The sequence below is a fragment of the Xenopus tropicalis genome, chromosome 9 (assembly GCF_000004195.4).
Source record: "Xenopus tropicalis strain Nigerian chromosome 9, UCB_Xtro_10.0, whole genome shotgun sequence".
Classification (NCBI taxonomy): Eukaryota; Metazoa; Chordata; class Amphibia; order Anura; family Pipidae; genus Xenopus; species Xenopus tropicalis.
The window spans coordinates 28,485,906-28,501,017 of record NC_030685.2 but is presented as its reverse complement, the minus strand read 5'-3'; the positions used below and the strand labels follow the sequence as shown (position 1 = coordinate 28,501,017).

General features: G+C 41.3%; 2 protein-coding genes across 6 annotated transcripts in view; one reads left to right on the top strand and one right to left on the bottom strand.

Moving 5' to 3' along the window:
- The window catches only part of c9h7orf50 (chromosome 9 C7orf50 homolog), a 167,221-nt gene that overhangs the window by 15,989 nt on the left and 136,120 nt on the right, over positions 1 to 15,112 (bottom strand). The gene's annotated exons all lie outside the window — the stretch shown is intronic.
- Positions 11,601 to 15,112, top strand: part of gpr146 (G protein-coupled receptor 146) — a 45,398-nt gene continuing 41,886 nt past the window's right edge. The window contains exon 1 of one of the 2 annotated variants that reach the window (XM_012969989.3): positions 11,601 to 12,231. The gene's annotated coding sequence lies outside the window, so the exon portion shown is untranslated. Of the gene's footprint in view, positions 12,232 to 12,265; positions 12,905 to 15,112 lie in introns of those variants that run through there. The other variant, XM_018097024.2, reaches the window with a different exon arrangement.

The window sequence follows — 15,112 nt, the reverse complement described above, 5'->3', positions numbered from 1 at the left end:
ATAAATTTGACATGTTTCCTCATTATTATAATTCTATATACAGCTTTCTTCCACAGGATTGCTAGTGCATTGTGCAATATTACCTGCTACTTTTACCTACAGGCCGATCTACAAATTTTTTATTTCAAGATTTTTTGACAACTCTGAATAAAAAAAATCTTTAATAAAGTAATTTGAACTTTTTTTTTCTCTTGCAGTCGCAGCTTTTTTTAACTGTTTGGTATATCAAAAACCACTGATGTGGGAAAGAAACTCAATGTTAGAAAAAACTAATCACTGTGAAAATGACATTGTTCCATTCATATAAAAAGACTTGAATTATACAAAATGTTACACTTCATAATTGTTTGTGCTGCAGTTGTGGAGTAGAACTCAGGTTTTAATTTATTTTCCTGTAGAGTTGCACTGGGAAAAATAAGTGCCTACACAGATCTACACACTATTACACCCAAGTATCCCTGTGTCAGAGACCAGTGAAATAACCATTAAGTCATATTTTTCTACAGTGCAACAATAATTTGGGCCCTCAAACAAACAACTGCTGTTGTGTAGGAGAATGGGCGGCTTAGTGGTTAAATGATTAGGAATTTCTTTCAAAAGCTTGTTGTGGGTGTGATGCATGTATTACATCAATCTCTACCTACGTTACTTATGTTTAAAGTGAACAGCCAATGGTATTTTACCACAGTAGAACTCTCTCACATGAGATCCTTGTCTTCAAGATTCAGCGTATGCCTTTTGTTAGTCTTCTGTCTATGAATTACATTCCCTCATCAACATTGTTAAGTCTTTGACAGGCACAAGCTGGCCCCACTGCACCTTCTTTCCTCTAAACCAGTGCTGTCCAACTTCTGTTGTACCGAGGGCCGGAATTTTTCCGACCTATGTGGTGGAGGGCCGATAATGGAAGCCAGTTTTGACCACTCCCCTTTTTGAAACTGCACCCACTTGAAACCACACCCATGTTATCACATGACCATACCCATATTAATGGTTGTAGTACAGCAAAAACCTGCCATACTCTGCCTGCCCTACCCTGCCTGCGTGTGCCATACTTTCACTGTGTGTGCCATTCTTGGCTGGTTTGTGCCAAACTTGGCCTGTGTGTGCCATACTCTGCCTTCCCTACCCTGCCTGTGTGCCATACTCTGCTTGCCCTATGCTGCCTGTGTGTATGGCACACACAGGCAGCCTACAGTGACACAATGCTGGCACTGCTCCTACAGTCTGCACAATAACTATATATTAAAAAACTTTTTAATTGCAGTACCACCTCAGTATATGTTCTTTTTGTAGTATGCAGGGATTATTTGTGGGTTTCTACTGCTCCTGAGGTGTGAACAGGGGAACAATGGGGGTGATTACAGCCTGAGCCTGAGGTGTGAACACTGCAGGGGGTGAACAATGCAGAGATTAAAAGGTGTGAACAACACAGGGGATTACATATTTAAACAATACAGCCTGATTATAGCCTGAATCTGAGGTGAGAACCATGCAGGGGGCAGTTAATCTCAGTACTGATACCATTTAAAGCTTACACAAGAGTAAGCCATCAAAGCAGCCAGACAGGTGGGGGGCCACACAGAGGGGGGCCGCCAGTTGGACAGCACTGCTCTAAACCAAAAGTTCCCAAACAGTGGCTAGCCTAGGGTTGCCATCTGGCTCATTCCCTCACCCTGTGTGGCATCACTTCTTACTCCCTCAGCCAAATGCCGGTATTACATGACAAAAAAGAAAGTGGCAACCCAAGCTGTGATAGGTTATTTAATAGCCCAAATGGACTGGCAGACTACATGAGGGTCTGTTGGGCACACTGCTTCAGTGTTGGCCACTGGAAGCAACTTCCAAGGGGTTGGTGAGCAACATGTTGTTCCCAGGTCACTGGTTGGAGATCACTGATAAATACACCAAATACACCAATGCATAAACACAGGCAGATTCGAGCTGATTTTGGGCAGGAATTTTCTTTTAACATAATGTAATGACACAGTAAAATGTTCATGTGAGAACTGCTGGTGCCTTTTTGAAAACACAGCACATTGCAGGAACGTGAGGCAGGTACCACTGCATTAGCCTTGCAGTCAATACTCAGGGAAAGTGCTTCAGCCAATGTCAAAATATGTATTGTCCTGCTACGTTACGCCCAACGGAAATGCACGCGTTATCCATTTGGCTGAATTAATGAATTTCATTATGGGCATGATTATAGAGGGAGTTTCTGAAACCACAGTATAAAAAAAGCCATGTGTTGCATTAGCCTTAGAGATTATAGTCTTACTTTAATTTTAATTACCATTTTCTAAACTCTCTTGAGTATGTTAAAAGGTTTCAGGACATTCCACCTATCTCTTTGGAAGTGAGCTCTGCATTTTTGTTTCCTTATTGGGAAAATAGGATCAAGAGCTCAGTGCTCAAAGGAGCCCCACATTTAACCTCTGTCTTCTGTAAGTCTGGCAAAGGAGGCACAAGTTATGGTACAGTTAAATTAACTGCAAACCAAAACCAATTTTTAGATGTTTTGCCTATAATTTGGACACAGTAGACTTTACATGCCCCATAATCATTCTGAATTAACTAGGGGTAGCACAGTGGCTCAGTGAGAAGTACTTCTGCCTCAGAAGAAGAACAGCTTAGCCACGACAGCCTCCAAAAATGCAAATGCAGGAGATCACAGCTACACATCATGATAGGCAAGGATTGGATTTTGCTTTGCATCTACTTCCACGTACAATTGTAAGATTTATTTTTCTATTAAGCAACATTACATTATGAGCAGCTTAAATGACAAGTGCCAAACTGTCCATGCCAAGACATGCCCTGGTGCCCGTGACTGGGATATTTCATGCACCTAGACAAATACTATATATAGCTGAGGGCCAACAACATGATTTCTGACAACCAGCAAGGTAATATCCCCTTCATAAGTTTTTTGAACATCTGTTAAGCCAAAAAAGGTTTATTTCCCTGAAAATGACGTGCAATTGAATCAGATCACAAAAATGGCAGAAACAACCAGCACTTATTAGAAATGCATATGTACTGCATTGCTCCCCAGAAAGGCCTGACTGGTTTCTGAGGCAAAAAAAAAAAAACAAATCTACAATATTTTTACATAAAGGCAGAACCTCTTATGTGACAGCAAATACATTACAGAAATAAACAATGGGGATTATGCAAAGGGACAATTTGAGAAGACAGTATGTAGTTGTAAGAATTTATGGACAATTTGCTTTGTTATTCCTGAGCTCATCTAAATAATTATGGAAATGGCAGCACTGGCCACATCAATCCCCCCATGTAGACATCAAGGAGGAGTTTGGAGAGTGGCCTTTAGATGTCTGATATCACAGAGGGAGGCAAGTACAGTACCAGCTGTTACAGTTTAAGACATGAGACACAAATAAAAGGCTTTTTGAACTCGAACCATACTTAACTATGATTAATGCAGAGCGATATAATTACTGTTTTTTGTGTGTCTGATACAAAGAGAATCTGCTTATACTTCTAACAGAGGAGGGGGTCTCTGTACAATAACAACATGTAAAGGGTTGTCATGCTGGAAATAATATGGAACAAATAATCCGCTGCAACAGGGTTAAACATAAGTTCTCCTCCCAAGTTCCAGTGTGTGCCTTCTACAGGTCCATGGGTAGTAAAGCAAGAAAAAACTTATTATAAAACTTATATAATGCTACCCCCCCTTGGCTCAGTGGAGCTTACAGTCTGATATCATAGCAGTTAGACAAATGCACAGCCAGACACAGCCAGGTTCATTTTATCAGAATCCATTTAACCAATAAGTGTATCCCAGGAGGAGAACATAGACATTCCTAGAAGATAAAGCCCAGGTTGGAATAAGAACCATAATGCTGAGCCTGCAAGGCAGAAATGCTGTACCACTATGCTTCCCTTCACAGAAACCAACTACAATTTATTATTAAATATATTCAGGTCTGATCTGGAATAAATGGAAATTGTCTATATTTAATGGCTCCAGAGACAGATTAACCAGGTAGGCTTGAACTCATGTCTCACTGGTCAAAAACTGTAGATGTTGCTGAACAGAACAGCAACTCCAAGCACTCCCCTGTTGTCTTTGGTTAGTGTTGTAAGAAAAGCCTTCACTTCCCAGATACCTCAGGTATGGGATCCCTATCCATTATCAAGAAAGCCATCACCCATAGACTTCTTTTTCTCTAAAAAAAATAAAAATAAAAAACAGTACATTGTACTTAATCCCAACTAAGATATAATTAATCCTTACTGGAGGCAAAACAATCCTATTAGGTTTGATCAATGTTTAAATTATTTTACCTTTACTTGCAAGGCAGCTTGCAAGTGCTCTTCATTTATTAATATTTATGGTTTCTGGTTATTTAGCAGTTTTTTCAGTCTAGTTTTGTATTTAAGCAACTATCTCCTTGCTAAGGGATTATTTCCCTAGCAACCAGGCAGTGGTTTGAATAAGAGGCTGGAGAGGGACTGAACTGATGGATAAGTATTAAAAATAGAATTAACTATAGCGTTGTAACCTCACAGAGCAATAGTTTCTGCCTGCTGGGGTCAGTGACTCCCATTTATTAGCTGGAAAGAGGTAGAAAAGGAAGGCAAATAACTCAAACTATAAAGAATAGATAATGAGCAACTTCAGGTCCAGAGCATTCTGGAAAACAGGTCCCATATCCATACTCGTTCTAATGCTATTTTAATTGCTATCACACTTTTTTTATATTGAAATGTACGCTATGTGCCAGATGCATCAATATAGTATACATACATTTATAGCTGTGCTTATATATTAAAAATAACCATATAAAAAGAATTTTGTTCATGTAACGTGTTGGTGCGTTTGGGGTTAAGATTCCTGCTGTGCACATGAGTGTAAACCAGACAATCCAACAAGGTAATATAAGAGGCAAATTATACAGACATTAGGAGACAATGTTTACGCAGTTACATATTTATGAGAGTTGGGGTCAAGAATGTGCTAAAATATAATATAACATTACCCATATAGTCATATTACATTGTCTAAAAATAAGGTTTGGGTGTGAAAGCTGGCTCTGAACCCCACACAAGTAACATGGCTGCAGCGTAATTAGCAGGAACCAGCAATCCAGAGGCCATTTGAAAGCCCCTTGTGGGTTGGAGTTGGCCCAGAGGCCACAAGCTGAGGAGTGTGTGTTTCCTCGTGATCCAAACAGCGTCTGTCAGAGGCGCATTCTGAACTCTGAATGTGCATGTAAAAGGAAACAAATGTCAGAATGTTAAGAATATAATATAGCAGAGAATGTGAAGGGCCTGTTGTAGAACTAGAAGGGCGCAGATTAGGTCATGTATGTATGTATGTGTGTGTGAAGCAGCCATATTACTTGTAAGGACCACAGCAATAAACAATTAGTAGTCATTGACATAGTGTGCACAGAACTTATTTTCATTCTCGCTAACCCCCACCTAACTACAACAGCCCCTCACATGCAAAGCAACGCAGCAGAGTTCCCCAGCGCCCTCTGTCCATTCTCATTCTCTTTGGGTCCCTTCTCCAACACTGAGCCCACAGGAACATGGGCAGCTGATTCCTGAGCCCCTACTCCACATGCCCCTGCAGGCTCTGTGTCGTGAAGGGACTGAAGAGGATGAGAATGGACAGAAGATGGTGCCGCGGAGCTCGACTGCATTGCTCTGCATTTTTATCTCAGGTTTTCAAATAGGGGCATATTTTCTATATAATAGACTGTGCAGGGAGGAAAAGGTGAGGGGGACTGCTGTACCTATGGTGGTTTAATTCTCCTTCAAACTTTTAGCATGATGTAGACAATGAAATTCTGAGGCAATTTGCAATAGGCTTTCAGTTTTAATTATGTGTGGGGGGGTTGTTTTTTTTAAATAATTAGCTTTTTGTTCAGCAGCTCGCCAGTTCTCCAGTGGAATTTCAACAGCTCTGTATCTGGTTTCTATGGTCTTTTTACACCTAAGTAACTAGGGAGTGGTTTGAATGGAAGACTGGAATATGAAAAGCATGGGTCCTGAATAGAAAGATAAAAAATAAAAAGTAACAATAATAATAAAATTGTAAGCTCACAGTGCAAAAGTTTTCTAGCTGCTTGGCTGAGCTCTGTTTGAAGTTGATACTTTGAAAAACAGTTATGACAGAGCAGCACCACCACACTAGGTGCAATTTGTGGGGAAGGGCCTGCTGTTAATTGTTACCTGGTAGTCATGGTCCCCACTGATAGCAACCAGCGAGTGGCATTTAAAAAAAGGCAATTAAAAAAAAGAAGGTACTAGATTAAGCTAAGGTTTCATTGTAATATTCTTCTATGCAGTTGGTCAGTTCTAAAGACAAGCACATTTCCTGGTTCTGTCCCTACAGAGACAGGGGGCCAACATAATGCATGGAAGATGCATAACAGCCAAACATAATATCTTCACTGGCACCTGACTAAGCCCATAAAGACGTGCTAAAACTACAATAAGAAGCCACAGAAGTATTAGGATCCTCTTGTCACCCCTGAATAACTTCTATATGAGCCTGAACATTCTGCCTTTTCAACTTTCTTCAATGTTTCCCATACTGAAATCGTGCAGAAAGCCCTCGAGCACTCCTGCAAGACGCAGCTGTAAATAAGAACAGGACCTTTGTATTTCTCTGCCCTAGGAACACATGGCTCGCATGAGCGCAAAGGAGAGTGTGCTCGGAGATGTATGCTCCACGCACCCCCTGTGTATTTGCTTTTCCTGCTCAAACATGAAAGGTGGGAATGGAGAGCGGTGATTCAATCTTGTCTTAAGGGGGCGCTGCAACTGTAAAGCAGTAGGAGCAAAATCCCATGGCACCCCACAAAGCTCTCACTTTCCTTAGAAGGGGATACAGCTATAGGGTGGTGTCAAAATCTATGCATCAAAGGGCTTCTCCACTCAAAAACTAACAAATAAATGGAAGTAATTCTATGTCATTTTAATTTTCAGTATGATGTAAGTATTGATATTTGGAGGCCTTGCAGCTTGTTTTCAGTTATTTAACTTTTAGTTCGGCAGTTTGGTACTTTAGCAGCTATTTGGTTACTATGGGGCTTACCCTAGCAACCAGGCTGTAATTTAAATGAAAGACTGGAACATGAATAGGCAAAGGACTGATAAAATGTGTAACAATAAAAATTTAGCTTAGCAGAAGAATAGCTTTCTGACTACCGGGGTCAGTGACCCCCATCTGAAAGCTAGAAAGAGGCAGAAAACGAAGGCAAAAACATAGAAAAACTATAAAAAATTTAATAATGAAGGCCATTTTGAGTGAATTATTTGCTGTGTAAACAGTGTAATTTAGAAATAAACGTTCACCATAAAAATCATGACAGTATCCCTTTAACTTAAAGATCAACCAACCCTTTCAAAATGTTCTATGTAACTGCTACTAAAAGCAATATTTTACTGGATGCTTACATTATCTGCACTAACGGTTCTGACTCCTGAAACAATGTAGCAGAATCAACTGATTAACCAACCCTGGAGGAGAAAGGGCTTCTGCTACACTGTTTCAAGAGTCAGAAGCCAAAGAAATGCTGCATGCTGAAATTACTTTGACTAAACCGGTGATATCTATTTTTTATATACATTTATATTTGTAAAGTTGCTTAGAATTACAGAATATTGTTCTTTCATTATGAAACTTATTGCATATTGTTCCCCCAGCCCCTATAAGGACAGCCCAGGAGTGAGTTATGAAACACCTCATTCAATATAATATATGGCAGTGGAATATCGATGATTATCTGCTCTCTACCTAAACACGGCGTTTCATCCCCCACAATCTGGAAGGTTTAATAAAAACAAAAGGCCTTTCAAAAACAAAACTGTTTAACCAAGCGCATAAAATGCCATAATTCATGTCAGTGCGGCTCAGGGAGTCTGAAGAATTCTCTCTCTTTTTCAGTTTCTCAGCAATAAAAATGAAACAAAAGCCACATAACTCTAGGAAAGGATTCTCAGTGCAGGGTCTATCTTTGTGATTTATTTCTGTTTCAAATGTAACTCAGATAAAAACCAGAGTAGGTGGGTCATTAAGGAGCATTATTTTGTGCAACCCGTAGGGCCCCCAATGCGCTGAAGTTAGGAGTAAGATTAAATAATCTCAGGCAGGGAGATCTCCTGGTCCTTTCTATGGAGACACTCAGTCTACAGCTTCTGAATCCCTTATCTGTTTCAAGTGTAGTGCACATTATGAATGGGAGGGGGGTCTTATCGCAGTCTTGGCTGCTGCCCTCCCACAGTGTGTTTACACTAGGAATAAACTTTATGGATAAACAAGAATGCATAAAGAAGTCCTTTATATTATAGAGCCGGCCCGACTTGGCCTCCTGCCCTTTTCAGATAAGGAAGACCAAATGAAATGCAATGGAGGCAGTGGAATCACAGGTCCCCATTCTACTAAGTCAGCATAGCTCTTGTACCCAAGGGGGCTCCAATTATTAACGCATTTGTCACCTTGAACCCCTGGGTACAGGGCTCTGGCGACAAATAGAATGGGGAAAAAACCCTGCGGATCCACCCAGTCACACCCATTATACTAAAACCCCATCCACAATTAGCCATAACTGTTCACACTCTGCCTCAAGCGCCACCCTCCTCACAACCCATGAATCACATTTTAACTTCTCTTGGGGCCCCCTCGATCATGGGACCTTGACTGCAACACCCCCTATACCCCTGATGGTGGCCCAGGGCAAAGTGGTTTGCACTGACCCACTCACAACATAGGGGTATCTGAGTTTAGTAGAAATAATAGTGTGCTTGCCTCTACTCTATTAAATGCAACTTTTCACACAACGCACTTGGCCGTGGAAGGTTTATTGCACCCTACAACCACCCATGTGTAATAACACAACCTGCAGTGGCCCTGCAACTTGTTAGCTGACCAGCAGTTGTAGGGAGTAGCATTAACACTACCTTGGGCAGCTCTGATTGGCTGCTCATTAATTCCAAATACATGTTGGCTATAGTAGTGACAGTATCAATAAACTGCCTGCTGCTGAATAATCCTCTACACAGGCACTTTAATGATTAGTAACCAAACACAGGGGTGCAGCAGTCCCAGCTAAGAAAATCCTTGCTGTAAAGAATTAGTTTATATGATGAAAATGCAGAGAATACAGATATTATAAAGTATAATGCTAACAATACATTTGGATAGAGAATGAAAAATTGGTCAGAAATCAAATAAAGACCTTCCTCCCTAAACACATTCATATTAGATATTACGATAACAACATCTGTGGAGGGGAAAAAGGAGACCTGTATCAAATTATGGATATAAATCCATTGTCTATGTTTAGTTCTCACAGGCTTCCTTCCTGACCAGTCTTGCTGTGAATTCTAAGAGACTGCAGGATTGGAAAGGAGCCATTGTGTATATCTATCATCTGTCTCATCCCAGCTTCAGCACCACGGGACCTATATATTAAAGGCTTGCCAATATATCCAGGGGTTGAATAAAGGGACAAAAAAATGGGTGTAACCATAACCCATGTCTGTGATTTGATAAACCTTGAGCGTAACCCCCAAGAGAAAACTTGGTTTGGAAGTTATGGCAATGTAAATTGGGGGTGGGCAAATGAGACTGCCAGATATAAGGCACCAACATTTGTAAGATGGAATCTGTATGGTTGTGATTGCCTACATCCAAAATAGATCAGGGAATGAATCCTGTTTGTAAATTAGGAGCTCATTTTTTTGTGAAAAATGTCTGGGAATAAAACCAAACAAAAAATAAATATTGTAGCGTCTCCATGAAATATGAACAGAATTTGCTTTTTGATTGTTGCAGTCATTTATAGCCAACCAGACAATAACAGATTAGATAGACTGAATGGAAATTTTAACAGCAGAGAAAACAGTAGAAAAGAGCAGTTTAAGGTCCTGGGCAAGAACTTTATTGACTTTGTGTGCACCATTATAGACATGTCATCAGGGTGACCATGATCCAGCACTGGAGAATTCCTTATCACTCTAAGGCTCCTGCCACACGGGGTGGATTCTTGGCCTGCGTTTATCCACACAAGAATTTGCCCCGTGCAGCAGGAGCCTAAATATATGGATCACTATCACCCTAACAACATGGGGTTAGTTAACATCTTTGTAAAAGCGTACACAACATTAATAAAGTTCTTGCCCAGAACTTCAAGCTGCTCTCTTCTACAACTGTATATAAACTGTAGTCAAACTCAAGCTGGCCCTTGGACTGAATACCTGAATTACCTTGATGGGATGCAGGCCATGGGTGCAAATGATATGTGCTCCTTGCCCAACAGGATTTTTAAACCTGCTCAATCAACAACTAACTGATTTGCCACCAGATGTTGGTTGGTTAGGCCCATCTGAAGCCCCCATATATGGGCCAATAAGCTGGGAACGTGGTCCGTTTGCATCTTTTATCGGCCTGTGTATGGCCACCTTAAGAACAAAGACTTATCTCCCCCATCAACTGGCCAAATCACAAAAGTTCTATATAACAGTCACAGAGGAAAAACCAAGGGCAGTTTTCTTTTCATTCTAAATGTACAGGGTTAAAGAAAATAGAATTTCACTTCAGTTTGAAGACTGTCAGGTTATTTTGCAACGCTACAATTTGGTACCCACATGTTTAGAAGTGTTTGATTCTAGGAGACTAAGCAGGGTGTGAAATAATTTAGCCATGTCTTTAAGGAACTATAAAAACAGCAACTAGGAAACCCCAAACCAGTAGACCCACAGCTCTTTATTACACATGGCTGTAATATTATACTCAATATAAAACACCACAATAAGGTTAAAAACATTACGGTACCAATATAGTTGTGAATTCAAAGCACCCTACTACAAGGTTCCTGTGTAGCATACAGTGTGCTGCCCAACTCTGGCTTGGCCTTCAGCCCCTCATCCTTCATGTGGATATCCAACCACCATATTTTGTTGCCTAACAAATGATTTCCAAGTACGCTTTCAAACTTTGTCTCCCTTTTTTATTCAATTACAAATGTCATTACCACCCTATCATGCTCCATCATTTACATCTTTCTTTATCCTGTTCTGCCAACCCCTCATTACAGCAAGGGCCATTTGCGTAATTTTTGTTCCTCCTGTGGTGCTTATCTGTTGTCCCTCTAAACCTCTAAATATAATTTACTTTATATTGTGTTGTAGCGGAAGATGTTTATTGATAATTAATTCAGAGATATGCACTAGGGAAAATATAAATGGATTACTGAGAACACATCGAAAGAATGGCACCCACCCTGAAATTAATAAATTATTTTTACAACCTATGCTGTCTTGGACTGGCATGAGATAAGATGGCATCTGATGCTCGGCCTTGGCACAGGGAGTAAAGGGCACTGCCCACGTTAACTAAAAGCTGGAGTGACATTCCAATGAAGGTGCCCTGCCTCAATGTTTCCGCAGGCAGGGCAGTGTTGATTAAGCCAAAAATAGACTTCTGACAACACGATGGCCACAAGATCAGCCCTACTTAAAAAGGAATCCAAAAGCATGCACATCTTGGGGCCCCTCCCTGGCCTCACCTCTGGATGTTTGGGAATGTGCTGTTAGAAAATAAGAGTTTGAAGCCTCTCCTCCCTGTGCAGAGAGCAGGCTGGGTGCCAGGCAGTGTGAGCACACTGTGCATTCACTCTGTTTAATGAAAGCCAGGAGAGAACACACTACACAGTGTTTCTGTGGAAAGCCAGCTAGCCTTCAGTGATTGCAATCAATAAAAACACTCGGCCAAGAGGCCCGGGGGTGGGGGGTAAGAGAGACACGGATTGTGAGCAAGAGATCTCTGCAAGAGCACTACTGAGTTTGCCTGCCCTTCTCTCCCTCCCCCTCCACCAAAAACAAGTGAAACTTTGGAAATCAGAAGACAAACAGGTCTCCTTTCAGCAGGCAGGAGCCCTGTGCATTTCCCCCCTGTTGGCTGCCTAACAGCCCCATCCCATCCCACTGCTGGCTGCAAAATGAAAGGTTTGTTTTTGTCCAGAGCTTTGTAAAGAGCTGGCTCCCAACAAGTGCAGCACTTGTCCCCGAAGCGCGGAAGGAAAATCTCGGCAAAGGAAGATTTCAACGGAGCAGCCATGGGATTGAGTCCTATCAAACCCCTGCAGGGTGGCTAATCTCAGCCCCCAGGCTCAGGTACCCTTACTCATCGGAAAGAGTGCTGGCAACAGCAAGGGCTACATGAGTTCCACGCCAAGTCATTAAGAGGTAAGTTCTTGCCTTAATACTCAGAAGGTGCCATGCTGCTCTGTGTTTATTCCAGTTCTGGTTGTTTACATGCCAGGGGGGTAAATTAAATGCCAAGCAATTGAAAAGGAGGGGAGGGTGCAAGATAAACAAATAAATGTAAGAACTTGGCTCAGAAGAGCTGCTGAAGTTGCTTTGCATGTACTAACATAATATTTACACCTGCAACGCTGCCAGCTTTATGGCAATACTGGAGCCAGGGAGCACTTAGGAGCTACTCTTCTCTAAGGACAGCCTATAGGACTGCTCTGCCTACAGACACACTGGTGACTTCATTACTACTAAACTACACAACTCACAGCCAATCAGCTGCTAGTTTATGCCTGAAATTAAGGCACCAACATAGAACATGGATATTTAATGAACGCAGAGCACACTGGTATGGAAAAGCAGGATACACATTATTTTTGGCTTTGCAGCTTGAAGAAGAAGAGATCAATGTAGTACTTGGGAGGCTTATTAGATTTCCTCACACATTTAGCCAATGAAAGACGTCACGCCAGCCCAGAAAGTTCTCATTCCCATCAATGGCTGACACTGTTCAGCCCCCCTGCTAGAAGCTCAGCAGAGTTCACAAGCTCAGCGCGGGTAACGTCACAACAGCATTTGGCACTTCTTACAGTCATGGGAAAAGGTACTTGCCCCTTTTCTCTTTTATTGTATCTGTCAATTTAATGTGGAATTAAAATAAAATGCCTTATTAGACAACCTGAGTAAGCATAAAACATTGTTTTTTTAATTATTATTACATTTATGTAAGGAACAGATATCGAACCTCTGCTGCTAAATGCCCCACATTTAGCAGCAATTCTTGTCCCCTAATTCTTCCTATAATGTGATACTGTATCAGTCTTTCTTGTGTCTGACGAGAAATTCTTTGTAGAACTTCTTCCATTCATCCTTACGGGAAGGTTTTCTTGCATAAACTGCTCATTTCAGGTCCTGCCACAGGATTTAAAGTATTCAGTTAAAGTCAGGACTATGACGAGGCCAACCCAAAACTTTAATGTTCTCCTCAGCCATTCAGATATAGACTTACTATTGTTCTTTGGATAATTGTATTTGCTTAATAACCCAAATACGAGTTAACTCATGGACAGATGACTGGACATTCTCCTCAAGCATTATCTGGTAAAGGGTAGGATCCACGATTTCTTCAGTAATGGCCATTTGTCCAGGTCTTTAGGCTGCAAAGCATCCCCACACCACCATGTTGACCAATAACGTCTAATTTTGACCCATCTTGTGGATCATTGTTTTCGTGAGACGAGCACTGATGCTACTATAGCTGGATAGCAGTGTTATTTGTGTTGCTACTCTCCAAACTTGTCTACTTTTTGCCCACTCAATAAAAATCTGACTAAGTATTTATTACATGGGGAACATGTTTAAGATAAACTGACCAACTTTGCATTAAAGGGGCTTTTTTGTCAGTTGAGGAATGAATGACCTTCTTCGCCTACTGTTGAACAATATCCTTTGGCTTTCAGGGGATTCTGGGAGGTGTAGTTCAGTCTCAGCTGGAGGGCTGCGTGTAACGGCATTCCATCTGACAGACCCTCACACAGCTGGAAGCTGTTCTTTGGATGGTGGGTACAGGGTGTCCCAGAGTGTTTGCTGTCGGCAATTTAGAGGGGGGGATGGGAGGAGTTCCGTGGGTAACAAGAACTGCACTCATGTTTTCTTTCCTTTGAATGTCACTAATTCAGGGTATTAACATACCTCCCTGAAGTGGGAAGTCCTAGCAAGACAAGTAGGTCCTTTCCTTGTTATTTTAGGGGCAGGGAAGTGAATGCACTAAATATGTGGAAAAAGTAAGAAGAAAAAAAGAAATACAGCTAAAAAAAAACCAGCTGGGGGAGCATATTCACGTTGACAGGCTGCCAGACCCTAATTTGTTACACATGCTTAGCTGGATATGCTCTACCCAGCTATTTCTTCACTCTTCATTTACAGTGTTTGGCATGCACAGCCAACCCTAGCCAGCTAACCGCCGCTGCACGGCAGGCCAGATAAGCGCAAATATGGCTTCATGATCGTACAGCAATGTTTCTTCACCTTGGGGCTGCATATGTTGCCGGACTACATCTGCCAGCCTTCTTCAACATACAGTCATGGGTTTAAACATGCTGGGAGTTGTAGTCCAGCAAAATCTGAGGAACCAAGCAGAAAACACAAATCCTGTTGGCCTTTAACACAGACTAAATAAAGGATTTTTTATTTTAATTATATGGGCATGCTATATTAGTACTATTGCATATGTGACCGGTGACTGGACCTGACCTAGTGCTGCAGCACCATAGCTAATACTAGAGCTACAAATTCCCCTCTCCCCAACCATATTTTTTCATTTGGTGACTTCATCAAACTGTCACCACTGACATCAAGGCAACCCCATTGTAACTGGATGCTTCGTAAGCAGTCAGTTTACCTATAACGCTTAAGGGAAGTTAGATCTGATGGAGAATTCTTTGTCTTTTGGGCCATACAGAAAGTGATGTGTGTCTTGCTCCATAGAAACCTATTTATCCAATTTTGGAGGTGTGACACTAGTCATTATAATCACGATAAGAGAAACATGGTTTTTGTTACAGCTTTTTTTTTTTTTTGCAAACTGAAAACCTATTGGTTTAGAAGCCTTCTAAACTTGTGCGTAATCCACCCCGCATTCATTATGTTCTACAACTATTCACAGAGGTGGGAGGATAGTGCATTTAAGACTCCTGTAAATATAAAGATGTTAACATTATGCCTGGGCCTGGATGAACAGCAACTTTGTTATCAAACATCAAAGGACCTGTCAGTTGCCTCCTGTTTTGGGGCCTGGTGACATTTGGTGTTT